Raw genomic sequence first — 2,556 nt, 5'->3', positions numbered from 1 at the left:
CCGTCGATTATTAGAACGCCTCAATCGGACTCCTGGAACTCCAGATATGATCGTTTCCGTGCAGACTGCTAATGCTGAAAAATTAAAACGAAAAACAATTAAGTGCAAAAATAAAATAAAATATAAAAACATATTAAAACATAAAAATAAATAAAACAAACCGAAGAAATGCTTGAGTACAAACATGGAAGAACGTGCATCAAAATGCACTGATCAAATTCCCCCACACTTGAACTTTTGCACTCCGAGCCAAATGAAAAACAAAACAAAGAAAGCACAAATACATCAACAGTTACTCATCCTAGGCTACAAATCTTCTTCGAGTAAGTTAGCATCGACAGGTACTAATCTTGCACACTAAGGACATCGTAAGAACACTAACCACAGATATGCAGACATAAGCCTCCTAAATACACAAACCAATTCAAATCATATTATTATACAATAGCCTAACTTACTCATCCTTTTTGCTCTATTTCATTCAGGCGCAATCACATTAAGCCCGTTATCTCCACACACTTATAGCAAGACGACCGGTTAGTGACTCTGATCCTTTTCTGCACGGGGTTCTGGTACTTACGTGGCATAACCCTTTGTTTACTCAATTGTAGTTGCAGGGGATCGGACCGTAATCCTCCTTACCAAGTTCAGCACCAGAAACCGGTGAACCAACTAACAAAGAGTTTTGAAAACTTTTTTTGAAGATTACACAACTGTTGGGTTAAGTGACCGGGTGAGGGTCACCAAACTTAGAAGGTGTATTACCTTTTCCTTATTTTTTTTTTTTTTGGAACATTCACTTATATTCATCGGCTTCCCTACGTAAAGTGTGTGAGAGATGGTGCCGACTGCTGAAATAAACTACTTAAGAGCTGTCAAAGAATGAGAAATTAAGGCTAAAACATAATAACAAATTCAAATCAATTTCCATATGCAGGAGACTTACGGTGTTAGAACGATACCGATCTTGTGAAATGTTTTCCCAAGTCTCCGAAAACTCGACTCAAATCAGTCTATAGCCTAAAACTTTCAAAAGATGCATTTTTTTATTAAAAAAAGAACCGAAAACAAAACAAAAGAAAGAACAAAAGAAAAGAAAATAAGAAAATAAATGATTCCTTCCCCCACACTTAAAACATGCATTGTCCTCAATGAAAAGACATAAATATTAAAGTAAGAGGGAGAGAAAGGAAAGAACACACCCGAGTAGTCAAGGAGGATACGTGATCACATAAGCAGCCTTTTCTAGTGAAGGATCTTTTACATTCTCTTCTTCCAAAGTGGGGCTCTCATGGAGTAGCTTTGGATAATGTCCATTGAACTTGGAATTTTTATTAGTGCCTTCGCCTTTTATTCCAGGATCAAAGAAGAATCTTCGATAAGTAAAAGTGTCGAATGGGCACGTGATCTTCTTTTCCACAACATCAAAGATCAAAATATTGAGGGGCTACTCCACTACTTTTGTTTCATCTCCCCCTTCAATTGAGACCCTATGCAAAATTATGGACGCACTAATATCGGAAATGTCGGCCAATGTCCACCCAATCACCTTCTTATGCTTCTTCAAAACCTGCAAAAGCTTATTTTCGTAATCAAAATCAAGGTTAGAAGAAATTATAACCGGTAGCTTTTCATTCATCTCTAAATAAGCGTATTTAAAATTTTCAGGAAGTTGCTTCAACTCGGGGGAAGGTGGTTGCTCAATGGAAGGAGTGTTTGGGGCAGCCGGGATGTCAAGAGTATTAGTTGCATGAACAACTTTATCGATAACAACTTCACCTATGGTAAATATGTTACCCTGCAAGGCAGCATCAATCTCAGCACATACAACACAAATGTTAGTGTTAGTACAATCAGAACATGAGTAAACATCATCAAAATCAGACAGTGATGGAAAATCATATGCAAGCAAATCATTACAAGTATCATCAACATTTTCAGAAATCAACTCTATTTGAAAAACAGAATGCTCTTCCAAGGGTTGTTGGTTTGATCCTTGAGCTTGTTGCATGGCATTCATCAAAGAGGCAAGTTGTCCAATTTGTGTTTGCAAAGTCTGAAGAGTAGAATCTATTTGTTGTTGATACTGGAGATTATTTGCGGCCATTTGTTTGACAATATCCTCTAGTGAAGGTTTGGAGGGTGCAGAGCACACAACCTGAAATTCATTCAGATGCATATGCGGATCCTCACCTGCAAAACCATTAAACCTAGGCAACAAATGTGTTAAACCATATTCCAATTCAAAATGTGCATCATCCGCAGGATAGTCAATACATAAACCATTATAGTTCATATTAGGGACAGCCAACTGCGTCAAAGTTCTTTGTTCAATCATGTTATCAACAAACACATAGATACCAACTATGTCTAAAATAGTCAGAAACAAATAGAAAGAAGGAAAATGATTAAATTAAATTCAGAAAAATAAAAACACAAAATTTCGTCTAATTAAGACAAATAAGAATTTTGAGAATTTTTTTGGATTTTTTCGACTCTATGAAAACAGTAAAAAATTCATTAAAAATAGAAAAACGATGAATTTGAAGATTTGGG

The sequence above is a fragment of the Vicia villosa genome, linkage group LG5 (genome assembly GCF_029867415.1).
Source record: "Vicia villosa cultivar HV-30 ecotype Madison, WI linkage group LG5, Vvil1.0, whole genome shotgun sequence".
NCBI classification, from domain to species: domain Eukaryota; kingdom Viridiplantae; phylum Streptophyta; class Magnoliopsida; order Fabales; family Fabaceae; genus Vicia; species Vicia villosa.
This window is presented reverse-complemented; position numbering follows the sequence as displayed.